The 26,871-nt window shown below is 51.9% G+C and overlaps 1 protein-coding gene and 1 non-coding gene across 2 annotated transcripts in view; both read left to right on the top strand.

Annotated features, from left to right (window-relative positions):
- The window catches only part of LOC105477176 (SH2 domain containing adaptor protein B), a 148,870-nt gene that overhangs the window by 120,736 nt on the left and 1,263 nt on the right, over positions 1 to 26,871 (top strand). The window lies entirely within an intron of this gene.
- LOC112425850 (U7 small nuclear RNA) lies at positions 10,628 to 10,692 on the top strand. Its single transcript, XR_003017006.1, has one exon. It is a non-coding gene; the product is annotated as a U7 small nuclear RNA (small nuclear RNA).

Below are 26,871 nucleotides of genomic sequence, written 5' to 3'. Positions count from 1 at the left end.
CGGATCGGTTATGGCAGCCAAGGAAAGTTCAATGTGCTAAACTGCCTCTGGGGCTAGGCAGGACTGGCTAAAACCAGGGGGGCGGAATTGGACTCAGGAGAGGGCAGCGGCAGGGGGGTGTGCATGTCACCAGGCGTGCTGATGGCGCCATCGAGGTGAGTGGCACTCTTCTGGGCTGTGAGAGGTAAAGGAAGCAGGTGGCATCAGCGACAGGACTCAGTGTCACCAGCCTTCCCTGCATACTGGGCTTCCTCAGTGCTCCAGGGACCCTCTGGGGCACTGGTCATTTGGAGTTGTTACTCTGTCTCCCTCCCCATCTGTCTCTGAGTTCCTCAGTGAATCTCATTCCTCCTGGAATCCCCGTGGCTGGGGGCCTGGCTTGGAGGGGACTCCACGAAAGGAGCAGGGAGGACTGGACAGAGCACTCCATGCCAAGCCTGTCCATTCATCCTGGAGGGCCAGAGCCCCGTCAGCTGCTCCAGCTTCATGTTCATCCAGGCAGAGGTGGGGAAGTGCTGAGACCCTGAACTGAGGGCCTGCCTGGCTGGCACTGGGGCCCTGTGGTGACTCCAGTGCAGACCTGCCTTCAAGGGAACAGCAGCCTATTGAGTACCCAGGATGTGCCAGGGCTGAGGTCCCAACCAGGGAGCACACAAGGAACCTAGACCCAGTGGCAGAAGTAATAGCACCAGCTGTCTCCTGCGGAATTCTCAATCCCCTATGCAGTGCACCCTCAGTTATAAAAGCAGGCCCAGATGCCAGCTCACGGTGGGGCTCAGAGGGCCAGGAGCATCATTTCCCCTCCTCGCTGGGGTGTGCCATTCCCTAGACGTAGGACTGCCCTTGACGACACGTTGATTCTACCCTCACAGCATAGGCATGTAGTCCCGAGGGCCCGGTGCGTTTGGTGGGGAAGGCAGGGGACGGGCCTCATGCCTGGCTTCCTGCACTCACTGGCCTTATGGCCTTGGCCATCTGTGCACTGGGTATGGCAATGAGCTGCTGACAGACAGCGTCCCCAGCCCAGCCAGCGCCGTGTCAGTGTTATCTAGTGTGATTCCCATTACCCTGCCCCTGTTTTCTGGGGTCAGCCCTGCAGTTTGATTGAAGTCCATTTTTAACAGCCACAGGAAGGACCCATTGTCCAGAATTCTGGATAGGAGTCCTGTCCTGCCACTTACTGCTCCCTGTGTGACCCTGGGGTAAGTTTCTTGCCCTACATCTGTCCAGTGGGGAGTTGGGCTTTGATGGGCTCTAAGGCCACCTCCACCAATGACATCGGGGGTTCTCTAACTCTCCCCATGTCCCCATCTGTGGGCTGGACCACCTGCACCTCCCAGGTGAGGGGAGGAGGTGGAGGGAGACTGGGAAGGCAGCCCAGCAGCCTCTACCATCAGACTCTGTGTTTGCCTTCCTGCACCCATCCCGTGGACCTGATTATCAGGAACTGTCATTTGGGTGACTGATCTGCACCCAAAGGAGCTAGAGGTGGGAGTCTAGTTTTGCATACAGATCCAGAGGCATTAGATCACCACCTCCAAAGACCAGGGGTGTTCTCACCTGCCCAGCTTTCCCCTGAAGAATGCCAGAACTGGGGAGGTGGGCTGGGCTAGGCCTCCTATGGCCGAGCCAGGTAACCCACTCAGGGGAGATGAACTTGCTTCCCAGAGGAGCCCCAGCTCCCGATGACCAGTCCCACTGCTGGCTGGGGAGCAACGCCCTGGAAAGAATCACCTCAACCACAAGGGGAGCTGTCCTGGTACTGCATGTCCTGGCTGCCTGGAGCAAGCACCATCGTTGTCAGCCACCAAGTGAGGGGCCTGTTCTCTCAGATACTCATGGCCTGCCTGGCAGGGGTGGGTGGGGAATGGCATTCCTGACACTGTCAGGAGCTTGGTGCAAATTGACATTGGAATTCCAGCTATGCTGGTTATCCACCTCTGGCCATTTTCATGTGAGCTTGTCCTGCCCTGAGGGTGTTCTAGGGTGAAGAAAGCATCTGGGGGAGTTCAGCCTCAGAGGACACCCCGTCCACCCTTCCCTCAGCAGGTATTTTTCAGAACCCTCTGTACCAGCCACTGGGCTGGGCATCAGAGAGAGTCCAGAGGTGAGAACAGTCAGGCCCAGCCTCCAGGGGCTCAGCCTGGCCAGGCCAACCTGTGTCATGTTGTACACAGGTCTGCACAGGGGATCTTGGGAGCCCAGAGCTCGGTGTGGGTGGGCGGTCCCTGCCACAGAGAGTCAGGAGAAGCTGCAGGGAGAAGCCTGCACGTGAGCCTTCAAGGGAAGCCAGGTGTTCCCCAGACAGGGATGGCTAGCAGGGCAGCTCAGGTAGAGGGGACAGCCCAGGCAGAGACGTGGAGGTGCAGGAGAGCCTTGGCGGGTCTCAGGGGCTCCCAGAAGAGTTGAGATGCAGTTCTCAGTGATAGGGCCACTGATGTGCAGGGTGCACTCACCGGGGTCCTGCTGTGAGGCATATTCTTCCTCATCTTAGGCTGGGAGAAGCTGAATGCCTGCCAGGGTCCACAGCAGAGCCAAGACTGGGGTGGAGGCCATGGGGCTCCCATGCATGTCCTCCCATCTCCTCCCCAGCATTCCTTACACCCAGTCGAAAGGTCTTCCAATGTCAAACCTGGAAGTGTTTGAGGCCCATTAACTCCAATCCCTTTGCTTCCTGGGTGGGGAAACTGACCCCCGGAAGGGATTCGGGATTGATGTAAGGCTGCCTGGCTGGCAGCTGACCACTGACCACAGAGATGGTGACAGCTTCCCACTGTGGTGACCAGACAGGTCCCTGGACCTGCCCAAGCTGCCACCTGTCTGCATCCCACCCCCCAACTTTCTGCACTTGCAGTAACCCACGGTGGTGCCGGCACACACCTCATCCCATCTCGGAGCCCCCTCCATGGCAGGGGGCCCCCACCTGTGAATCGTCTTCAACGATTCTGCCTGATTACTCTTGAACAGTTTCCTTACCCCTTCCTGCCTGCAGAACTCTCCCCCTTGGCTGCCCGCCAACTCATTGACCTGGCGCCCACCACTGGCCCCTGGGTACTCTCACTCCATCCTCAGGGAGCAAAGGGTTGAGCTGAGAAATTGGCAAGAAAATGTCAAACTCTTAACACAGTTTCCTGTCTCTGGAAAGGCTGGCAGTGGAGGAAAGGGATGAAAAGCCTTGAAAAAAATCTCATTAAAAGGCTCTTCAGGCACTTTGGCCTGCGAATGAGTCATCCCGAGTTCTACTTTGGTGAGTTTTTGCAAAGGAATGTGGACAAGATGAAGGAAGGACTTCAGAGACTGGGGGGCTTGTAGCCGGGGGCAGGCAGCAGGGAGGCAGGGTGAGTGCTGTGGCCTCCAGTTCTGCTGGGCAGGCTCTGCCCTCATGGAGCAGGGATCCTGTGTGACCCATGGGAAAGGGGCACTGAGTGGCATCTCTGAGGCCTCTGCAGGCAGCAGCTTTAACAAGGACCCAGCCCCTGCCCGGTTGAGGTGGTGAGAGTCCCAAAGCCAGTGGGGGTAATGGCCGCATACGGTCCTCACAGAGGGACCTTTGGCTTTCTAATCCCTGAAGGCAGATTGCCTGGCCTCTTGCAAACGTGATCTAAGGAGGCGCCTCTGGGGTCTGGCCTGTTTCCATCATGCTGTGGCACTTGGTTGTTCACAGCCTCCCCGACCCAGCCCGTGAGCTCTGCCCTGTCCAGTGTCAGTTATTGAATGAGCTGCAGCCCTGCAGGAGCTCACAGCCTGACGAGGAAGGGAAGACACTTACGCCTATAACCCACAGAGAATGTGTTCAGGGCTGCCCGAAGTAGAAAGTACTCTTTCTGTGAGAGGTTCCAGGCTATGAAAGAGGGAAGGAACCAGGAAGGGGAATGTGAAGGATGAGCAGGTCTTGGACCCATGGACAGGGGAGAAAAGGCAGGCTGCAGAGAGAATGGGCCCAGAGACAGGGCAGTGCGGAGCTTGCATAAGAACAACAAATGACACATTCATCTGAGCCCAAGTGAGGTGTAGCCCTGATCACCAGGTGGAGGGGTTGGAGCTTCACTTGTGAGGCAGCAGGGAGTCCTGAAGGTTTGAAGCAGGATGCAATGCTATTGTCAGGGCTGTATTCTAGAACCATGAGTGAACTAGGGGGCCCGTGAGTACTGGTGAGGAGGGACACAGCTTCTGCCTCCGCATCCCCTCAATGATCCCCCCGTTCCCCGCCATGTCCGTACACATGCCACGTGAACTGGCACAGACCGGGAGCTGGGGAGGGGCCTGTTATAGGAGTCCAGAAGGTGAACAGCACGTGAGCAGGCCTCCCAGGAGACCGAGGCAGCCCTTTTCAAGACGGAGAGGGAAAACACAGGCTCTGCAGTCAGATAACTGAATCCAAGTCCCGCTTCCATCTCTTTGCCCGCGCCCGATGCTAGGCAAGGTACTGCACCTTCCTGAGCATCACGGGATGCTTGCCTCAGCAAGAAGTAAGGCTTGGCAGGTAAGCTCTACACACAGATGGTACTCAGTATATACCAGTCTCTGCTTCTCCCAGCTTTTCCAGAGCCTTCAGAAATCACCATGGAAGCAGCAGAATGGACAGAGCCCTGGGTGAGTCCAGGCTGTCCCTGCTGTACTGGGTGACTTGGGCAAGTGTCTTCTCCACCTGCATCGAAAAAATGAGGGTCTGGGGTCTGATTAATAAACTTGCTTCCAGTTTAAGGGTTCCGTGACTAGACCACTTTCCTCTCAGTCCAAGGATGGCAGGAACGTCCCATCTCCTCCGAGGAGGGGAGGAGGAGCAGGACATTATCAAGAACATGCCTCCTGTCCTTCAGATTGCTTGATGACATCTATTTGTATCCGGCTTAGAGCAGCCGGGTTTGTGTTGACTGCTGGGTACTTAGTCTTCAGCCAGTAAATGCCTCCTGCAGCTCCAGAGGAGGTTGGGTGGGTGTAATAGGGCCAAGAAGAGCTGAGGGGCACTGGGAGGCGCATGGCAGTTAGGGTTGTTTTTCTCTTGTCTGTCCCTTCATTGATTAATATAGCGAAGGGGAGAGTTTTCAAACAGTAGGCATGTCTGGGTCCAGGCAGGCAAGTGATTAATCTTAGTTTGTTGCTGCTGACAGCTAGGAGCAAGAAATAATAAAGGTTTGAGGGGGCGGTGGGAGTGGGGATATAAGGAAAGCCTGCTCTCTGCTCATCTATCAGCAGGGAGCAAGTCTCCACTTCCTTCTGCCATCCAAGCATCCCCTTGTTGGGTTAACATTTGAGACTCCAGACACTTAGCTCCATGGTGGTTGCCTGCTCCCATGTGTGAACCACCAGGGCAGTCCCTGCAAAGCCACAGTGGGAACTCCCTGGCCATTACTGAGTTCCCTGCACAGCTCCAGAATACCTGGACTTAGTTGGTCTCTGTATTCCCCAGCCAGGCCCCTGCTGATGAAGCCTTTTAAGAGCAGACTTCAGGGAAGGCAGGCGTGTGTGTAGCTCAGGTGCAGTACTGCTTGCCCTGGGACCCCCACACTGCTCAGCTGTGGTTGCAGGGGCCCTGAGCTCCTGGTCATGTGCCCCACGGCTCCTCCAACAGAGGGAGCTCTGCACAGCGGTGAAGACAATGGCTCTGGATCTTGGTTTAGGCTCTTGAAACCCAGCTCTGCCACATACTAACAGGGTAGTGTTGGGCAAAGGGACTGAACATCTCTGAGCCTCGGTTTTCTCATCAATAAAATGGGTTTCACAGGTGTATTAATGAAGAGACAATATATGTGAAGTGCTTAGCATATGCCCCAGCATATAGTGAGTACTCTATCAGTGGTAGCTCAAGTATCTTTATTATAGACCTCAGAAAGCCACAGGTTGTTGGGGAAAGAGCTCGGTGTGGCCTAGTGCATTGCAAATTGTCTGGGTTCAACCTGGAAGTCTCCATCTTTGCCCACATCCACTCTCCTTTACGATGATGGGTTCTAGATTTTATGTGGCTACAGCTGGAAAGCATGCTAGAGAATCTCGCAGAGCTGGAGTCCAATCCAGGCGCCCCTCATCCTGGATAACCTCTCTTGAACCTCTCACCTCTCTTGCACTCTGTATGTTGTCCTTTGGTGTGACTTTGGATGAGTGAGTAAACTTCTCTGACCTCCTGGTTGCTCATCAGGAGCTGGAGATGATGACCACTCAACAGGTGGTCCTTTTGCAAGATCCTTTTGCATCACCATGCTGCTGCGCCTCCAGCTCTCCTGCCCATCTTCCAAACTTACGGTCTGGCCTCCTCATCTCATAGGGAAGCATGTTAGCAGCCAGTCAAGGTAGCAGCTCCAGGAGTACCCTGGGCAGAAATCTTGGGGTTTAGGGAACAGAAAGAGACTTTTTCGATTTTCTGGTCCAATATCTTAAACAGGTAGAGATACTGAGGCCCAGAGACAGGAAGAAGCTTGCCTGCCTCTGGCTTTCCCAGCAGGCCCTATTTGCTAGCAGCATTTGAGCCAGCCTGAGTCAGGGCAGCAGGGGTGATGGGGGAAGAGGGGGTGTGTCTCTTTGCTTTTACCACATGGAGGATTTCATGTCCTTTCAGCGCTGATGGAGGAAAAATGAACTTTCTGCTCAATTAGCGTGCTTCGTGTTTTCTCCTTCTAAAAGGTTTAAAGGAAATGCCACAATTAGAAGCCGCTGCTGTAGGCAAAACAGAGACTCCCCAAACGCTCTTTGCAAGGACTAAATGAGAACAGTGAACTTTAGAATGTGCAGATGCCTTGCAGGATAAGAGAGTGCACTGTCGAGAGGACACTGTGAGGAATATTAGATGACATTTCCCTTTATTCAGAAATTACTGAGAACATGTGCCCTGCTGGTGGTAAAACATTGCCAAGGATGCCACCCTCAACATTAGACTGGCGCCTCTCCTGGACTCCAAGCCTGGTGCTTTGGTGATTCTGGTGCAGTGAGGATGGGGAGTGTAGGACCAACCCTGGGCTTATGCCTGGGAGACCTGGGTTCAAATCCTAGCTCTGCCTCTGACAAGTTACAGGATCCCAGACTAGTCACCATGATTTGCACCCTTCTTTCTGAAGGGTTCAGACAGACCCTAGTTTGAGTTCTGCCTATTGTCTGAGCCCTCTGTTTACTCTCTAGCACAGCAGGTGTAAATCCTGCCACGCCATGTGCTCTGGGCTGCTGTAACGTGTGAGTGAGGTGATACGGGTCAGCATGCCCAGCATAGGGCCTGATATTTGGGAATAGCCAGCTTTCACACTGTGATAGTATGTTCGAGAAGAGTAGCAACCATTGCTATCATTTTTACAGATAAAGAAACTTGCCAGGCATAGTGGCTCACGCCTGTAATCCCAGCACTTTGGGAGGCCAAGGCAGGCAGATCACAAGGTCAGGAAATGGAGACCATCCTGGCTAACACGGTGAAACCCTGTGTCTACTAAAAATACAAAAAAATTAGCCGGGCGTGGTGGCAGGCGCCTGTAGTCCCAGCTACTCCGGAGGCTGAGGCAGGAGAGTGGCATGAACCTGGGAGGCGGAGTTTGCAGTGAGCTGAGATCGCGCCACTGCACTCCAGCCTGGGCGACAGAGCGAGACTCCATCCCCCCCCCAAAAAAAAAGAGAGACTGTTGTTCACATTACGTCACAGTTAATGCGTTAAAGAGATGAGATTGCAACACAGCTCAAGGCCTCTTTCTACCTTGTGGGGTCTCTCGGAGTAGAAACACCCCCATTCCTCTCCGGCAGGCACTGAGAAGTCCAGCCAATGGCCAACCCCGTCTCTGAACCTAAGCTGGATTTTCTGACAGCACCTGTGACCGTGAGCCCCGTGCCCAACATTTCTCAGACACCTTTCCACAGGCAGTGGTGACATAGAGAAAGCCCAGAGACCTGAAACCAGAGGGGCTGGTTCTATCTGGCTATAAGCAAACAGTGTCAGCATCCATAACCCAACTGGAGGAGTCTAGTTTCTTCTCTGGGTCCAGCCCTCAAGCAGCTGTGAAGAAAGCACAACTCATTGCTCCTACTTTACAGAAGAGGAAACAGAGGCTCAAAGGGGCTTAGAAACTTAAGGCCATGTTGTCAGGGAGGGGCAGAGGCTGACCCTGCCCAGCTCCTGGACCACTGTTCTTTCTTGACCCTTCTCAGCCAGTTGCTCCAGCTAAGCTTAGAAGTTCTCCGTTTGTACCCAGGTGCTAGGCTGATGATGCTGAGACTATCTGGTAGCAAAGTAGGAGACCAAGGCCAATTCAGAGGGGCCAGTGGCAGGCGGCCTACATAGCTGGCGAGAGAGAAGTTTAGGGAGCCCTATCTGGCCCTGGGTGTGTGACAGATCAGGAGTGAAGGACTAGGGCAGTGGGAGTAGAAAGGAGAGGCGTACGAAGGTAGAATTGATGAGAGGGAGAAGGAGTGAGGAGTCAAGGACCACATCCAGATTTCGGAGCAGCTGGGTGGATGGTGGCATTCCCGGCTGCAATGTAGACCTGGAAAAGACCCAGGAAAACAGACTCCCCGCAGCTCAGCTTCCCCCTTCCCACTGCCGCCTAAAACCCAGAGGCAAGAGGTGCCTGCACTCATTCTGCCTCACTCTGCCAGTTCACGGCCCAGTGCACCACCCCCCAACCTGGCAGTGCCAGACGTGCCCGTCAACAGGCTGGGGTTCCCCCTCTGAGCCAGGGATGCAGCATTGCCCTTTGTTTTACCGGAGCTCCTTGGTCTTCTCCAGCATCTGAGCAGCCCCGATTACATTTCCAGCCGGTTTTTAATTGTCTCATATCAGCCCACATAAATCTGCCTGTGCAGCTCCGCCACCGGGGAAGCGTTCCAACTGCCCGTCCATCTCCAGGAAACCTCTCGTGCCCCGGGACAGTTGCCTTCTGAGGCACTGGGTGGTCTCTCCAAATGAGAAAAACATTTCTTTCCAATCACATTTCTAACATCTTATTAATTTGAATTATTTAATAATATTTTTGCAAAAGCCATCTGGGAATGAGTTGGTTGGCGACTTGGGAGAAGGCATACAGGGTGCTGCAGGCAAGGCCACGAGGACAGCTGCAGATGTCACATCTGCCATCAGTGAAAGGGTGGCTGCATGGAGAGAAAGGCTGTGACCAGGAGCCCAGGGATCATAGCCTGAATCCCACCATTACCACCAGCCAGGAGGTCACCAGTAAGTCACTTCCCGTCTCAGCCTCCAGCCCTGAGGCCCAGATTTGCAATGGCAGTGGAGGCTCTCGTAAACTCTGAGAGGCTGCACAGATGCAGGTGGGGTTGTTTGCAGAGCCTTTGTGCTGTAGGGGCTTATTTTACTGATAGCTGAGTAAGTGATGCAAAGGCTCCGCGGGAAACATGATTGGCCCTTACCTAGAGGCATTTGGTGGGGCTTGATGCCACTAACTTCACACGGTAAAATCCCAGTGTTAAGGCAGGGCCTGACTGTTCCCTAGACCTTTGGGCAGTCAGAGCCCAAAGGGAGTTGAATCATCCAGGTCAAGACCCTGGCATTCAGGTGGGGTCAACTGAGGCACAGGGAGGGAAGAGGACCTTGCTGAGGTCCTGTGGAAGGCTGCTGGTAGAGCCCCTAGATGTCCCAGCTCCCACACCAGGGTTATCACTCTTTGGAGCCCCATAAGCACTGTATTTTCTTCTCTCATTTTCTCCACAGACATTGTCAGTACTTGAGGCAGATTTATAAAATCAGATGTCAAATTTTATAGCCCTCGTCTTCGCTCCTGCAGTTCAAATGTTAGGGCTATAAAATGAGGTTTTGTTGTGTGTGCGGCACGCTGGCACGCACGCGCCCTTGCCCTCTGCTGGAGCAGAGGCCGTTCCATCCACGGGCCTGTGTCTTGCGCCTGCCCTTCTCTAGGAAGCTCCGCTCTGAGCAGCCTCCATCCTCCTTCCAGCACAAGTGTTTTCTGCCACTTTTAATAATGCTTTGCTTTTTTTTTCTCTCTTTATCTTTTTAAAGATTATTTCACCCAAGAGGAATATCAGAAACAATTGGGTTTGGCAAAGCCAGCTTATTACAAATGCTTTAATTAAAACCATTTTTTAATTTTAATTTTATTTTATTTTTGCCATTTCCTTTGGAAAATCCACATTCTGCTTATGGCCTCAGGCAGCTTGGCGATCACCCTGCCACGTTTTAAGCACAGGCTTTCAGGGCAGGGCTCACAGACAAGCCAGCAGCAGGGTTTTCACCACTGAGCTCTTACCGTGCCCTGGGCTGTCAGCTGGCTGAGGAGACAAAGACACATCAGACTCTAAGCTCACAGTCTAGACAAGGAGACAGGACGGTAGGGAAGTACTGTGATGGACAGAGGTGTGGCAGAGGACAGAGTGAGGGAGGAAGAAAGTAAGCCTGACTAGGGGCATCTTGGAAGTCTTCCTGGAGGAGGGGCCAGTTGAGGAGGACTTCAGATGATAAGATTTTTGAGAAGAAAAAACTGGGGAAGTTATGGGGAAGCAACAGCGAAGTACAAGGACGTTTAGGTTGGAGATTAGAGGAAAGGCCTATGCAGTGTCCTTCCTCCCTAAGGTCCCAGCTTGGCTAGGGTGGCCGGCTGTTCAGTTTTCCCTTGGAAGTGATAGAGCCTCTCTCTCTTTTGTAAAATGTCACCCAGTTTTTGTTTCTAGGTTTAAAACTGAGGTGCATAAAAGGTTATAGCTCTTCTAGAATTTGTCCAGCAGGTTTTCCAGTTTTTACTAGAAAACGCCCAGGAAGAAATCTAGGTACATAAACCCTGGGACCTTGCTTTCTAAATTTGCCGTCTAACATCTGATTTTTACCCTCAGGGTTGTAGTGTGAAATGATTTGTCATCTGCTAGGAACCTTTCTTGGCTGAGGGTTCCTTTGGGAATGTGTCTTTCGATCTCAACACCCCAGAGGGCCTGGCACAGGATAGGTACTCAGGAAACATTTAGAGATGGTATTCAGGAGAAAAATAATCACAACATTCAAAATGAGCCATGATTGTAATAAAATCAGTTTACAAAGTTCAGCCCAGTCGGTGACCGTATGTCACATGCTTGTACGCATGTATGTGGGAAAAATATAGAAAGGCACTATGCCGAATTGTGATTAACCACTATCTGCGGTGATGAAATGGCAGGTTTTTACCTTCTTTTGGTTTATTTTGTATTTGTGTTTTCTGGATTTTCCATAGTGAATCTCTTTTATAATGGTGTTTTGTTTTGTTTTTTGAGACAGAGCCCCGCTCTGTCGCCCAGGCTGGAGTGCAATGGCATGATCTTGGCTCACTGCAACCTCCGCCTCCCAAGTTCAAGCAATTCTCCTGCCTCAGCCTCCAGAGCAGCTGGGATCACAGGTGTGCACCACCATGCCCAGCTAATTTTTGTTTTTTGTTTTTAGTAGTAGAGATGGGGTTTCACCATGTTGGTCAGGCTGGTCTTGAACTCCTGACCTCAGCTGATCTGCCTGTCTTGGCTTCCTAAAGTCGCCCGACCTATAATAGAGGATTTTTTTTTTTTTTTTTTTTTTAATGAGGCAGAGCAGGAAGTTCATTGGCTGTGGAGTTAGGAAACCCGTTTTCTGGTTCCAGCTCTGTCTTGAACTTTTCTTTGTGACTTCTCTGTGCCTCAGTTACTTGGGGGTACTTTAACTGGCTCAGTAGAGAAAGAGCATAGAGTATTGTGGCTCAGAAGGTAGACCACCTGGAGCCAGAATCCCTCCCTGGTTCAGATCTCCATTCTGCATCTTAGTAGCTGTGTGGCCTCCATTTCTACATCTGTACAATGGGGAGAGTAATAGTTCCTACATCTCAGGATCGTTGTGAGGCATAAATGCAATCGTGGTGCAGGACCACGATTTTGTACACCCTGAAGCCCTAGTCAACTCTCTCTGGCTCCCCACAGCAACCTCACTTTACGCTCAAGGAGACAGGCTTAGAGAGATGAGGGGCTCACCTGTGGCTCCACCAGCCCTCCACATCCCAGCCCTCCATCCCTTCAACAATCCCCCATGCCCTCCCAGTCTGCCAGAGAACAAGCTGTGTGCCCATCATTTCCTCCTGGCACTAAAGGCGTATGCCCCACCGAGGCTGAACACAACCTCGCAGGGAGAAACGCATTTGCACGGTGCTGGGCAGGCTTTTCTTAGCTCCTGGTATAGCTGGTGTTAGGAATTGACTTGAACAGGCGTCCGCAGAGTGTTCTCAGAGGGAGGAAGAATGATGCCAGTAACAGTGATTAGAAACTCGAGGCAGTGTAGGATTCTGATACATCAATGGTAAGATGACTGAGGCAGCAAACGCAGGAGATGGTGTGACCTGGACACCCACATTTCAGACTCACAGTCTCCAAATATTCGCATAACCCCATGTTGAGTTCAGATTTTCAGGCTAGGAAAATGCATTTTCCTGCTCTGAATTGTTCCAACCCTAACCAAAATAGTCATCTCTGAAGAAGCTAGGGTTGCCTGTTTTACTTCTGTGGGAGCTGTGCTTTCAGGAAGCAGTCAGTTCCTAGAGTAAGTAACTTTGTGGAACTCAATTACTTGCAGACGTGCTGGGGGGGGAAAACAGCAATAATTAATGTGGTCAAACCCAAGCCAAATAATAAAATGAAAGCTTTGTTGTCTGTCAAGGCAGAAATCAATTTCATTACGGAGCAAAGAACCGGAGATTTAATTTTGAGAAAATTCTCCACCTTGAGAAAAGAGATTGTCAAGAAGCTGCCAGAATGAATGTCCAACATGAGAAGATTTGCCCCCCAGAACCCAGACGACGAAGAACTGACAGTGACCTTTCAAAGTTCCATTTCCAAACCTTCCAAGTGTGGCCAAAGCCAGTGGGCTTTTGCTTCTTAAAATTCTTGGGCCCAACTGGACACAGTGGCTCATGCCTGTAATCCTAGCACTTTGGGAGGCCAAGGCAGGAGGATTGCTTGAGCCTAGGAGTTCAAGACCAGCCTGGGCAACATAGTGAGATGCGGTCTCTATTAAAAAAAAAAATTAAAGTTAATTAGCTGGGCATGGTGGCTCACACCTGTAATCCTAAGCTACTCAGGAGGCTGAGGCAGGAGGATCACTTAAGCCCAGGAGTTAGAGGTTACAGTGAGCTATGAATGTACCACTGCACTCCAACCTGGGCAACAAAGCAAGACCCCCCCCATCCCTTCCCACCACAGAAAAGCTCTCGGCCCCTGCCCCTTTTGGGGTGGTCAAGAGACGAGTGTTGCTATACCTGATGATACTTTCATGTCAATAAGACCCTGTCTCTTGGGACTTTGGAGGGGCTGGAAGAGGGGGGTACTCAGGAGGTCAGCAGACCCCAAAAAGGAGTTCAGCTAAAGCTCAGGAGTGTCCGTGTTAATGACGGAGTTGTGTCCAGCCAGCAGGGCTGATAGCCAAGCTGGACAGACCCCACAGGACCCTGTTCAGTTGCTAGCTCCCACTGTGTGACAGATGGTGACTGCCTGGGGAATGGGCAGCAGAAGCGACCAGGATGGGAAAGAGCAGGAAATTCTGCCCCAGGGGGACAGCTGGAAAAGAGCAGCCCAGGTCTTCCTGTCTGAGGGACCTTCGCAGGGCAGAAGCAGTGGACTTGGCCTGCAGGAGCTAGAGCTCGGAGCTGGGCTGACCTCAGCAAGCTGTAGTTAGTCACATTTCAGCTCAGGACATGGAAGAACTTAACGATGGGCAAAGCTGTCTGTTTGGAAGGGGTTGTCTTGGTGGGGAGTGAGCTCTCTGGTGGTGGTGGTAAGTAGCAAAGCTGGACAGTAAATATTGTGGATATTACAGAGGAGTTTCCATCATCAGATGGAGCTAGAATGATGGTTCTCAAACTTGAATATGCATCAGAATTTCTTAGAGGGCGGTTTAAAACAGATTTTGGTTGCAAAGAGACCCAGGGGGCCACAGGCTTAACAAGTAAGTCTCTGGGTACTGGTGGACATTCTAGGACACACTTGAATCAACTCTATTTTTTAAGAACCTCCACTCCTCTTCCAGCGCTGGGGCTCTGGGGTGTTTGTAATGAAGGCGAGTCCTTTTGTTTAATATCCTTCCTTCCCATGTGGTGTGAGCATCTCCTATGTGCCAAGCTTCAAAGGTTGTCTCTTCATCATGTAGATGGGGGAACCAAGGCCTGAGAAGGCAGAAGCCAGGACCCCAGCACCCAGTTCTGAGCTCTTTACTTAGCTTTCAGTGGACTTCAGGGAACATTGTATACTATTCTCCACTTCACAGATGAAGAAACTGAGGCCTGGATTCCCAAGAACTATTGGGAGTTTTTCCACCAGGAACCACAGTCATTCATATGATTTGCAAAAGGTCCTTGGCAGGGTTTCTGGGTGGTTCCCAGCCAACCAGATGCCTTTGAAATTGGGGAAGAAAAACCACCCTTGGGTTAGAGGCAGTGGCCTTTGAGCAGCAGATCTGTCTTAATTTGCAGTTTTAAAAGGCCCCTCTGGATTTTTTTTTTCTTTTCAAATAAAGTTTATTGTGTATAATGAAGATATACACCATGATGTTATAGAATACATATAGATAGTAAGAAGGTTACTATAAGCTGGATGCAGTATCTCCTGCCAATAATCCCAGCGCTTTGGGAGGCCAAGGCAGGAGAATTGCTTGAGCCTGGGAGTTCAAGACTAGCCTGGGCAGCATAGTGAGACCTCATTCCTATAAAAAGTTTTAAAAATTAGCCAGGCATGGTGGCACACCCCTGTTGTCCTAGCTACTTGGGTGGCTGAGGCAGGAGGATTGCATGAGCCCAGGCATTTGGGGTTACAGAGTGAGTTATGATTTCACCACTGCTCTCCAGCCTGGGCAACAGAGCAAAACAAAAAAGGTTCCTATAGTGAAGCAAATTAACATATCCCCAACCTTACATAGTTAACTTTTTGTGTGTGTGTGTGTGTGACTAGAGCAGCTAACATCTACTCATCTAGCATGAATCCCATATGAAGTACAATTTGTTTATTACCTGTGGTCCTCCTGTTGTGCATCAGCTCCCTAGACTTGTTCATCCTGCTTGTCTGCTCCTTTGTACCCTCTGACCTACATCTCCCCATCTCCTCCCCACCCTGCCCCAAGGACCCACTGTTTTTTTCTCTATCTCTACATATTTGTATTTGTTTTAGATTCCATGTGTAAATGAGATAGATCATACAATATTTTTCTTTTTTTTTTTTTTTTTTTTTTTTTTGAGATGGAGCTTCGCTCTTGTTGCCCAGGCTGGAGTGCAGTGGCGCGATCTCGGCTCACTGTCACCTCTGCCTCCTGGGTTCAAGCGATTCTCCAGCCTCAGCCTCCTGAGTATCTGGGATTACAGGCATCCACCACCATGCCTGGCTAATTTTTGTATTTTTAGCAGAGACAGGGTTTCACCGTGTTGGCCAGGCTGGTCTCCAACTCCTGACCTCAGGTTATTTCACCTTGGCCTCCCAAAGTGCTGGGATTACAGATGTGAGCCACCACACCCGGCCATATACAGTATTTTTCTTTCTGTATCTGGCTTTTTTCACTGCCCCTAGTGTCCTCCAGGCCTGTTCCTGTCTGGTGAATGACAAGATCTTTTTTAGGACCAAATAGTATTCTATCATACATACACCACAGTTTCTTTATCCATTCACCCTTGACAGACCTTCAGTTGTTTTCATATGCTGACTACTGTGAATGGCACTGCAGTGAACATGGAGTGCAGATGTCTTTACAAGATGGTGATTTTATTTCCTTTGGGTATATGCCCAGAAAAGGGATCACTAGGTCATAATGTAGTTCTACTTCTAATTTCCTTACAAAGCTCCTTACTGTTTTCCATAATGGCTGTACCAGTCTACATTCCCACCAACAGTGTATAAGAGTTTCCTTTTTTCTGCATCCTAGCCAACATTTGTTATCTTTTGACTTTCTGATGATAGCCATTCTACTGGGTATGAAGTGATACCTCATAGTGGTTTTGACTTGCATGTCCCTGATGATTGCTGATGTTGAACACCTTTTCATATACCTGTCAGACATTTTTTTAATGTCTTCTTTGGAGAAATGTCTGTTTGGGTCTTTTGCCCATTTTGTAATCAGGTTATTTGTTTTTCCACTATGGAGTTGTGTGAGTCCTTTATAAATTTTGGATGTTAACCCTTTATCAGATATATGGTTTGCAAATATTTTTTCCCAATCTGTAGGCTGCCGTTTCATCTTATTGTTTCTTTTACTGTGCAGGAGCTTGGATATAGTCCCATGTATTTATTTTGAGCTTTTGATATGATATCCAAAAAAATCATTGCCAAGGCCAGTGTCCAGGAGCTTTTCCCCTAAGCTCTGAGAGTTTTATAGTTTCTGTTTTTGTATTTAGGTCTTTTATCCATTTTGAGTTGATTTTTGTATATAATAGAAGATATAGGTCCAGTTTCATTATTTTGCATATGGAAATCTATTTTATTAGCATCATTTATTGAAGGGATTATCTTTTCTCCATTGTGTCTTCTTGGTACCCTCATCAAAAATTAGTTGACCCATATGTGTTTGGATTTGTTTCTGGGATCTCTGTTCTGTTGCACTGGTCTCTGTGTCTGTTTTTATGCCAGTACCATACTGTTTTGATTACTATAGCTTTGTAATATAATTTCAAATCAGGAAGTGCGATGCCTCTAACTTTTTCTTCTTCAGCATTGGTTTGGTTACTCAGGGTCTTTTATGGTTCCACATGAATTTTAGGATTGTTTTCTTCTTTTGCTGTGAAGAATGACATTGGGGTTTTGATAAGGATTGTTGAGTTTCTCATCTTTACTTTTTTTCTTAAATAAAACTGTAAGTTGGATCAGGTGCTTTGTGGATAGTGAGTCCGCTTCATTGCTGTGCTGGTGAACACCCTTGGTCAGTTGGTGAGGAGGCCCCCACCAGGGTGGTCCAGGAAGACTGGTGAGGGTGAGCACCGTGCTTTAGCAAGAGCCAGGGTCCATGGGGTGACTTGGGATGAGAAATGAGGAGCGGGGGGCATTGCTGCTTCCTTCCCCTCCCTGCATGCCCCCTCCCCCTGCCTCATCTCCCCCCCCAGTACCCCATTACTGCAGATTCAGTCTGCTGGTCTTGCCAGAGAATCCTCCACAATAGAGGCATGGGGCAGGGGGCTTTATTGTAGAAAGAGAGTAAACCTCTGCCCTTCTCTGAGCCTCAGTGTCATCTGTAAAATGATGGCAGGGAACCATATGATCTCAAAGTATCTGGTTGGTGTCTTGTCTCCCTCAGAAATGTTGCATACAGAGCAATGCACACAGTAGACACTTAATAAATGCCACTGACCATCTATGACCAGTTTCCTGTTTAGTTCCTTTTCTGAAAGGATCTCACTTTGTCACCCAGGCTGGACTGCAGTGGCGTGAACACAACTCACTACAGCCTCAACCTGCCAGGCTCAAGCAATCCTCCCACCTCAGCCTCCCAAGTAGCTGGGACTACAAGCGTGCGCCACCATGCCCAGCTAATTTTTAAATTTTCTACAGAGACGGAGTCTCACGATGTTGCCCAGGCTGGTCTCTCAAACTCAAGGGCTCAAGAGATTCTCCCACCTTGGCCTCCCAAAGTGCTGGGAGGAGCGCGTGAGTCACCACGCTCAGCTTCCTTTTCTATTTTCATATGGATCCTGTGTGCAACAATGTGCCTTAGAGAGTGTGGTGAAAGAACACTTGATGTTTCAGGAAATCGATCTGTGGGCAGTAAATGCCTTGCCCCGTGTCACCCAGCCACAGATCTGTGCCAGAACCCAGGTATCCCACCCCAGCCAGGCGGGCTGCCCAACTGGAGGAGATGCTCCTGCAGCCACATCCATGGCTTCTGGGCTGCCAGTGCAGCCACGAATGACAGAGCAGACAGACGGGGAGCCTAGCTCGGTGCTCAGCCCAGACAGCACAGAGCCAGCCAGATGCACCAGACACACCAGACAGGCAGCCACTGGTGCAGTGGCTCCTGCCCAGCAGGTGAGAACAGGACCCACGCCAGGACCCTGAGTCCTGCATTGGCATCAGTGTTTTCTGAAAGGCACTATTCTTCATTTAAAAATTTAAAAATGCATTAAGCTAGAATCTAGTGCCAGCCCCCTGTTTCAAGTCATACTTATCTGAGGGGCCTGCCAAAGAGTGCAGATTTATACCCAGGCTCCAACGACATCCTGCACACTCGGTAGCACCTCCGCACCTGGAGAGCCTCGCTTCCCCACTGTCCAGACCTCAGACTACCCTTATGGGTGAAAAGTGAAAGCTCTACTTCCCAGATCAGGGACCTGAAGCTCAGACCAGGCACAGCTCAGGGCAGGGACTCAGACACAGATCTGGGTGGCCCTGAGCCTGGGCTGCATCCAGCACCATCCTCAAGCACCCCAAGGCCTACCCCCCTCCCCGGCCCTGCCTGAGTCAATCCCAGGGTGCTGGCCCCCCTTGTCCTATAAAAGCTTCCCCTGAGGCTGCCTTGGCCCAGCCTCTGCATGGTCCTGCTCTGGAGACTCCTCAGATGCAGTACATCCCCCACCATGTGCTGCTCAGGTGGGACTGGGGGGTCCTGTCCTTGGAAACAGCCTGGAGCCCTCTGGAACCAAGCCGTTTGGCAGATTCCGCTCTGTGTCTTAAACCCTTACATAAAGGGGCCAGGCGAGCCAGGATTCGTCAGACGTTCACACTTCATGTGGAGGTTCTCATCTGCCCCTCACCACAGCCGTGAGGGTGGACTCTGGTTATTCCCATGTTATGGATGAAGAATTTGAGGCACTGGCCGTCTAGTGAGTGGTATGGCTTTAGCCTAGGCACTGTTGGAAGCTAGGGTACATTATTCTTTGTCGTGGGGGCTGTCCGTGCATTGTAGGATATTTAGCAGCATCCCTGGCCTCCTCTTACAAGATGCTAGTAGCACCCATGTGTCAAGACATTGCTGAATATTCGCCAGGGAAGAGGGAGTGCAAAATTGCCCCAAGTAGGAGCCACTGCTTTAAGGAGCCTAAGGGCTCAGACAGCCTTGTCCTCAGTCGGAAGAGATCACCCTTGGCCTGGATTCTGTCCATCCTGTTGGCACAGGCATGAGAAGCCTGCTTTTGTCATTTTGCTGTCCCCAAGCCCAGGATCCACTGTGGCCAGCGCACGCACCTGTCTCCCTCCATGAGGGGAGCCATTCTGCCCTGCGTTGTTCCTCCTGCTGGGCTGCTCCCACCCACCCTGGCATGTCCATCACTGGCTTGAGAACTCGGCACTGAAAGGACCCCCTCCAGCTTTTCCAGAGGGAGACGTTGAGTCCCAGGGAGAGGGGACTTGCCCAACCAGTGATATCAGTGGTATCAGAGTTTGAACTTCCCCCTTTGGGGGACGCTTAGGGCTGAAGAGTGGAGAAAAATAATTTCCAACACACATAGGCCTTCGTGTTCCTAGAAAAGTCCTCAATTAAAGGTTAAAAAAAAAGAGAAAGAAAAAGAGCCCTAGACCCTGTTTCCCCTTCCTGAAGCTTTGGCAGCATTTCACCATCCCCTCCGCTTCTGCGTCCAGCCCTCCTTGAAATTTCCATGTGCACTTGGCTGAGGCTGGTGGGAACCCTGAGGGGGGCACTACAAAAGGCATCCAGCGGGATCCCCGCACCAAGTGTCATTGCCTTCCCACTTACACACCCCTGGTAATGGGAGGCTCACTCCCTCAGCCTGAGCCCTCATTTAAAAACCTCTTGTCTGATGATGTGTTGGTTTTCTCCTGAGAAAATTGACCAAAATGGATTCATTTTGACATACCTACTGCTTTGTGTGCTAAAACGAGCCTTATGCCTCTACATGTTCGCCAGGAGAGGCATCTGCCAGGTCTCCTGCCTAGAGATGGCTTTCTGTCATGATTTACTGAAGGCCTTCACCCTGGGCCGCCAACTTAGAGCTTGAGAAATGCCTGGGCGTCTCGGGAAGGCTAATCGCTGCTGATGCGTGTATTGAAAGTCTAATTATTTGGTTGTAAATCACGTCATTTCACTCAGCAGCATTTACATCGAGACGTTTGTTCACAATAACTTGGCGTGTGTGTCTTTGGCTTGTCACTGTGAAGGCTGCTTTGGAAACTGTGGGCGGGATGCAGGTGTTGGCCGTGTGGGCCTCCTAAGCTCCTTTATCCCAGCTCCCTTGACTCTTAGAACATCTCAGCTAGAAGGAGCCTCCATGCCCCCTGCCCCACGCCTCACACAGTTGGAGAACCCAGTCACACAGTGACATGCACTCACATCCTGGTCCCCTGGCTCAGGAAGCCCTGATAGCCTTGCACGGTGACTGGGCAAGTTGCTTCTCCCTCAGGCCCTTGTTCTTCTCATCTGTGCAGTGGGTATCTTGCCTATAATGCCAGCCCTCCCAGCTTCCTTGGGAGGCCACACGTTCGTCCAGTCATGGACCAAGGGAGCATTTAAGGTCTTCTCAGCCATGCCAGAGGCAGGCCAGGACCTGTGTGAGTGGGCTCTGCCTGGGCTCTGCCTGGGCTCTGGGTAATTGGACCACAGAGGTGGACTGTTGAAATACTTGCTGCCGTGAAGCCACATCTCTCACAGTGTTGGGGCGGTGTCTGAAGGGAGGTACCCCAGGTCCAGGCTACAGCTCTCCACGCATCTGGGATTCTTGGCTTTCCGCTAAGATAGCAGGGGCCTCTCTTTGCTGAATGCTGTACTGAAATAGTGGCCTATTTTTCTTCAGAGAGATTTCCACCCCCTCTTTGTCTGCCACACATTGAGGGAGAACGGGGTCATGCGTCTGCCTGGCAGGCAGGCACCCACTCCGGCTCTGTGAAGATTCAATGGACTTGTGTTCAGTCTCACTTCTCGCCTCAGTGGCTGCATACTCCCAGGTCAGTCACTTGAGCCCTCTGACTCTGTTTCCCCACCTGCAGTCTGTAGGCCCATCTCTTGATGTTGCTGTGAGGAGGTCCGTAGAGCACTTGGCAGCACATCCCCAGGCGGTAAGATGGGTAATGCCGTGCTTCTCGAATCTTCCAGCACTATGTTGCTGGAGTGGCTGTGTCCTGCTCACGGGGGTGAGGGGGAGAGTGTCTTTAGAGGCATAGACCTAGCAAAATGTCACACTCCCCTGGAGGTCAAAGAGGCGGCGGGAGGAGAGCAAAAGCTGTGTCATAAAGGCACTGCTTTCGAGAGGCAGAATCGCCATCCTCGGGTGGGGTTATGGCGGGAACTGCCGATTTTGCAGGCTTGGTAGGTGACCACGGAGGTAGCTTGCTATGGTCACCCTCCAGGCTGGTTCTGTCACCCACATCACAGCAGGTTAGCATTAGAGCTGGGCCTGACTCCCTTGGATTCGGCACAAACTTCCCCGTTTGCTTCTACCCCGTCGGAAGCAAGTACATGTCTGTGGGGGTGGAAGGGCCCTCCCCGATGCCAGGCATGGAGGCGGCGCTCCCAGGGCTCAGAGTGTGAGCACTTGTTGCCCTGCTCACCAAGGCCAGGGGACCTGCGACACCTCCCTCCCCTGGGAATTATCTGGCAGCTGATGGTTGAGTGCACTTTAAATGCACAAGCTCATTCTGCCTCCCCTTCCACCGACCTGGCCCAGGAATCTTTGCACAGCGTAACATTTAAATGTTTAAAATGGCCCAACAGCATGGTGCCACATTCTTTGGGATAATAGAAAATAAAGTCATAAGAAAGAGTGGTGGGTAAAAAAATACCAAAATAGCCCAACAAGAAGAAAAGACACAGCCACTTAGAGCCCGAGTAGGGAGGGGCAGGGCCAGCGCTCACCTTACGCCTTCAAGAAGACCACGATTTTGCAAGGGAACTTGTCTCACATTCATGTTTTATTTAGGCCTGGGCAGGGGGCACTGGGCGGCTGAGTGGCCTCAGGAATAAGTCTTTTCCAAATCCTAAGGGAAAAGGGCTCTGGCACGTTCTTCCCTGTGGCCTCCCTGGGGGAGACTTTCTGATATGAAAAGCACGTGCCTGTGTACTCACCTCGCAGGGATGACCCTCCGGAAGCTCCCTAGTCCTTCCCATTTTGCCAGTTGTCACTGGCTCATCCTGGAACTGTTGTTGGCTGGATAAAGTATCCACTGTGTCCAGCCTCAGAGTGTGCAGCTTCTCCCTTTGCTGGGCCGCAGTCGGGGACAAGGTCGACCAGCCACCAGCCTGCCCTGAGGAGCTTATGTCTGGAGGGGAGGACGCATGGGGCCTCACTGCCCCGGCTCTGGGCAGACCCGGATGGATGGATGGATGGATGGATGGATGGATGGATGGATGGATGGATGGGTGACGGGCACAGTGCCTCGGCTGTGTGCCCAGAGGCCAGAGGGGGCTACGGCTCAGCCGGCTGGGAAACATCACAGTGGGCTTGCAGGATTCTCAGCCTCCAGTTCTCACCAAGCTGCGGGGAAGCCAGATCTTGGGGCAGAAAGAGGCCAGCGGGTGGCTGAGCAGAGGAAGATGAGGCTGTGGTGGGAACTTCTGGGCCCTGAATGCCAGGCTTTGGAGTTCAGCAAACATAGGTTCAAATCCTAGCCCTACCATGTCCCATGAGACACAACCTTCCTGAGCCTCAGTTTCCCCATCTGTAAATAGTGATCATTCTAACAACTTAGCAGCTTTGCTCTGCAGTTTAAATGAGAGAATATGTGGCAACAGCTCAGCTCAGAGCCCAGTACCCAGTAGGGGCTCTTGAAGTACTGGATGTCATTACATCCGTTTTGGCCATGGGGAGCCTTGGATGGTTTTGACCTGAGGGCTAATGTTCTGAGGACATCTGGGTCAGGACAGCAGCTCCCTACACACCTTTCAAGCTAAGGTAAACCAGAAATCCCCTCTGTGTCTGGAGTCCTGTAACTGGGTCCCACGTGTTAGTCCCAAAGGCCAATTTCCATCCTTCTCCCGCATAAATATTATATGCAAGTATTTTTAAGTCATTTCATCATGAAAAGAAGCGGTTTAACATAACTATTACTCAGGATTCTTCATGAAATATGCATCAAGCAATTAGGTCTAAAAGCGAGAGGTGAGGCCTCGTACCCTGCTCAGCGGCCGGCAGCTGCAGGCTGAGTAATGTTTTATTAAAGCCCGTGATTGCGCTGCGAGGTGGGGCCTGTTATTAGCCCTACGTGCCCGGCACGTTTGATAATCCTGATGATGAGGAGGTGCTTTTTGTGATGATAATGAGCCATCTGAACGCCTGTGACAGCTCCAGCACCCCGGCCTCTGCCAGCCTTACAAGACTCATTAGACAGGTCACCCACCAGAGACACCTCTCATTGTGACTTTGCCCTCGCAAGATGTCCTGTCAAAGGAGACGGGGCTGATGCAGGAGCTTGGCAGGCACAGCAGACTGTTGAAGCTCCCCGGGGGCAGTGTCCTCCCTGAACCACGATGGTGCTGAAGTGCGGAAGTCCACGCTGCCTTGAAGAAAGGTGGGAGGAGGTGTGGCCCAGAGCCCGGCTTACCTGGCTCAGGATGCAGGACCAGGGCTTTGGGCTCACCTGCAGCCTGCCTTGCTGTGCACCTTGGGCCAGGGTAGTATACTGTCTGGCCTCAGTTTCCTCCACAGTACCCCAGGGGAGTGAGAGGTGACCCCCAGACTGCTTGCAGCTCAGAATACATGCTGTCTGCAGCAGCCACGCATCCCTGGGCATACTCCTTGCCTGATATACCCCTCTGTTCTCCACAGAAATGCTCATGCTTCCTTTGCTCATGCTCGCCTCTCCTTTTGTGTGAAGGTGGGAGTCAGCGAAGCCACTCCTGGCAGCTGCTTTTAAATCTTCAACTGTTAGGTGACATCTCCCTCATGGGGCCCTTAACCAATGAGAATGTATTGTCACAGCATGTCTCCTGGCTGTGTGTGGACAAGGCGTCACCTGACCCTTGCATTGGTCGAGGATTGGCAGATAGTCTCGGGACCTCAGACCCCTGGGGGGCGGTCCTGGGGGCTCCACCAATCAGAACATGTCATTCCCAATCCTCGGCACAGCCCCTTGCGTGGGTGCCACACATTGTCTTTTACTCCCAGCCCCTCTGCTGTCTCTGACCTGCTGTCAGCCCTGCACCATGGGCGCTGTGGAAGCGGAAGATCAGCGTGGAGGGGATGTTTGCTCAGGGTCTGACGCCTCTCACCCACCCCCCTGCCTGGCTTCACGTGGAGCACTGAGGGTTACATGAGGCCCTCTCTTAGGTCTGGGGAGTGCTGAGGTCAGGAGCACTGACTCTGGACATTGGCTACTGATGATCACTGTGTGATCTTGGGCCAGACACCTCCCCTGTCTGCTCCTCGGTGCTTAAACACATAGAGCCTGGCCTATAGGAAGGATTGTCCCTGAAGGCAATCCTGGCCGATGCCCCAGCGAAAGCAGGACTGGGGATGAGGGCAGCGGTGGAGGGAGTGTGTCAGGCTGCTTGCAGACCCCTTCCTGCAGGAAGCCCTCAGCAGGTAGGCAGCAGATTATGTTTTGCACATGTGGAATCCAGGACCAAGGGCTGGAAGCACCCCCCGGGGTCATCTAGTCAGCCTCCCTGTGGATGCAGTGGGAGAAGGGACAGAGCCCAGCAAGGCACAAGGACAGCCTGAGGGCTAGGGAACCCACGGGGTGCAGTGCTTGAGCCTGGGAGGGTCAGCATGTGAGCGTGCCTTTCTCCCTCTGCCTGAGAATGGTCAGGCCTCAGACTAGGGGTTCATGGAGCCCAAGTGCTGGTCCCAGCTCTGCCTTGGTCTCTGAGCTTCGGGACCAGCCTGCCCCATTGGCACAACCTGGCTCAAGGTGGTAAACTTGTGGGTGCTTACACAAGCGAAATAGGAGTGTGTTGGGGGGGGATAAACAGCAGGCTCAGACAGGCAGGAGGGACTTCCAGGGGACGTCTAGACTCTTCTCAGCCTTGCAGCTGCCCCAACTCGCTATCTGTCAGCAGCCAAGGTACAGAGGACATCGTACCTTGGCCATTCTAAGCCCCTATCCTGTGAACAGAGGAGCTTAGCGTCTGCTTCAGACTGTGAGAGCCATTGCCACCGTCACTGTCCACATCCCTTGCCCGATGCTGTAGAACAAATTAGTGTGAAATGTCACTTTCATCCATGTGAGTTACTCTCCTAACTTTGAAAATGAAACTGGCTCGCTCCCCTACAGCTTCATACCTGCACACTGGCAGACTCTTCCCGCCAGCGGCCGTGACCGTCTGCCTGACACCTCCTCCACTCTGTCCCCCAGGCATAGATCTGTGAGAATCACAAAGCCTGCTGGTCCAGCACCCCAAAAACATAAGGCCACTCAGTGCATGCACGTAGAGGGGAATGATGTGCCCAGGGTCACACCCTCCTCCCTGCTGAGTGTCCCTGGCACCTGCAGCCCCTTCTTACCAGCCCTGCTCTCTCGCCCGCCCACACCCGTTCTCCAGGCGAAGCTGGGCATGTGGCTCTGAGAGCTCAGCTTTTTAACTCTTCTGCTGTTTTCTCAGCCACGCAGTTTCAGTGTGTTATTTAAGCAATCACAGCCCTTTCCAAGCTGGCACAGATCTGTGGTCTCTTCGGCGTGGCGGGTAGGTGAGTCTTCACTGGAATGGAGTTTTACATTCTTCTTGTCATATACACGCCGTTTCCTTTCTGCAGCCTAAGCAAGTGCGCCGCCTGCTTCTCAGACGTGTCTAGGCAATTCTCCAATGAAATGACCCTTCACTGAGGAGCAGAACTTGCCACAGGCTCTGTAATTAGAACATTGCCAGCCTTAAAAAAATCTTGATTTAAATTTCAGTTCTCTACAGGAATTATTCTCTCTTGAAATGTAATTGCTCTCCCAACGATTTCCGTTAAGCTGAGGGTGACATCTCTCAATACATTATTATAAGCAGACATATTGCTTAGTGCTCACACTTCATTAAGCATTTGTTCTGCCCATTTGAAAATGGTCCTGGAGCCCAAGTTAAGGTGTCAATAGAGCGGGCACTCGTAAGCTTGGGAAGCCCAGTCCTGACTGGAAGAGATGTGTTCAAGCCCTGAGAGGCCTTGTGGGAGCGACAGTGGCGCGGGGCGGAGCTGGAGTGGAAAGGCTGCAAACCTTCAAGTCTGCTTGGAGCTCAGGTTGGGGGAGTCTTCTAGAGGCCGTGGAGATGGGGGCAGGTGATTTGTCAGAAGCTCCAGCTTTCTACCTAAGGGACAGACACCCGATAAAGTGGACCGTGCTTTGGAAAATCTAAAGCATCCACAGGTGTGGTGGCAGGATCATAGTGGAATCATAAAAGGTGTGGAACTGAGCAGGCAGGAAGACGGCAGCCTGGACCGAGGCAGGCTGGTGGAGGGGTGAGGGGTCCAGTGTGGCTGCAGCCCCAGCAAGAGCTGGGAGAGGTCTGCTGGGGCCAGGCAAATGCTGGTGGGAGGACCGTGGCCTTGGCTCTGTGTGAGCAGATGCAGGTGGGCTCCAAGGGCTTTGAGCACACAGGCTCTGCTCTGATCTCTGAGGAACCCACCCCACTGCTTTTCCTTGAGCAGACTTCAGGAGGTTCCTCTCAGGCAAGTCTGAAGCCAAGCATGGTGGACATAGACTGGGCTCTGCTCCGTGGCATGCTCAGAGGAGCTGGGATGGTGGCTAAGTACCTGCAGTTCAGGAAGGCATGCGTGTCCTCAGTGCCACCAGATGAAGGAAGGAGCTCTGCCTGTGGGAGCCTGGAAGACCACCCAGCAGAGACAACACAGGCTGGACCTTGGGAGAGACAGGGTTTATGAAGAAGGGGAGGATGCAGAGGGCAGGTAGTACAGACTTTCTGCCCACATTGCAGAAAGTCAATGTGGCTAAGCCAAGTCACATGGGTAACTGCCTGCAAGGGAGGCTGGGAAATGTAGTCCCTGGCTGGGTGGCCCCTTCCCAGTGACAGTTTTCTACTACTGAAAGGGAAGGACAGATCACTTGCCATCTCTGCCACACAATTTCCTCCTCTGGAAACTGGGGGTGATGACCCTTGCCCTA

The sequence above is a fragment of the Macaca nemestrina genome, chromosome 14 (assembly GCF_043159975.1).
Source record: "Macaca nemestrina isolate mMacNem1 chromosome 14, mMacNem.hap1, whole genome shotgun sequence".
Lineage (NCBI taxonomy): Eukaryota > Metazoa > Chordata > Mammalia > Primates > Cercopithecidae > Macaca > Macaca nemestrina.
This window is presented reverse-complemented; position numbering and strand designations above follow the sequence as displayed.